The following is a 787-nucleotide window of genomic DNA, read 5'->3' as shown; positions in this document are numbered from 1 at the left end:
CGTGTTGCACGCCGGTGTGCCCGTGTTGCACGCCGGTGTGCCGTTGGGTTAAGCCCTCCCGCCGGGGGACAGCGTGCTGTTGCCGCCTGTGTGAGGCCAGTAAGAGACCTCGAGTACAGTAATAAAGAAAAGGATAAAAGTCGTCTCCCCCGCGGCGGGGCGGCTCTGATCACTGAACTCGCCCTGAGCCTTTTGCTAAACGCCTCTCTCGCAGGAAAGTTTTTATCTAGGAGCTCTATTGAAAACTAGTTTATCACCAGATTAGTCCGAAAAACAATTTCCCGGAGGGAATCGGGGCTCCGGGCTCCCACTGCAAGTCCTCTGGAAACCGCTTTTCCGGATCATTTCAGCCAAAGCCTTTGCGATGAGCCGTTTGCCGAGGGCTCCCCACAGACCATCCTCCCACACTGCCCACGTGCCACCACCGTCTCCCCCACCCTGCAAAAGGGGGGATGAAATTTCAGTGCCGGGGGAGCGGGGAGCTCCCCTTGGATTTCCACCAAAAAGCAAAGGCATAAGGAGCCCTAGCACAGGGGGGTCCCCGCTCGGGGCAACGCTGGGGGACCCCGCCCCGTGTCATCGTGTCCCCCCCCCATGGCCATCGATGCTCGTGGAGGTGAAGCGAGTGACATGGAGCCACCCAGAACATCGCATTTCTTTCTCGGCCGGCGGCTGTCTCAGGCGGGGACCCGGCTATGGGGCAGTGCCGGGAGGTGGCAGGGGCTCACGCAGGAGGTGGGCTCAGCCCGTCCGTGGCTGCAGGAGCTGGGGCTGCAGGGGGGGGGGG

The 787-nt window shown here is 61.9% G+C and overlaps 1 protein-coding gene across 1 annotated transcript in view; it reads left to right on the top strand.

Moving 5' to 3' along the window:
• Nucleotides 1-787, top strand: part of LOC103914179 (urotensin-2 receptor-like) — a 2,578-nt gene that overhangs the window by 844 nt on the left and 947 nt on the right. The gene's annotated exons all lie outside the window — the stretch shown is intronic.

Source organism: Pygoscelis adeliae, unplaced genomic scaffold, assembly GCF_000699105.1.
Source record: "Pygoscelis adeliae isolate BGI_AS28 unplaced genomic scaffold, ASM69910v1 Scaffold480, whole genome shotgun sequence".
Taxonomy (NCBI): Eukaryota; Metazoa; Chordata; class Aves; order Sphenisciformes; family Spheniscidae; genus Pygoscelis; species Pygoscelis adeliae.
The sequence above is the reverse complement of the archived record's forward strand: the minus strand, read 5'-3'. Positions and strand labels throughout refer to the sequence as shown.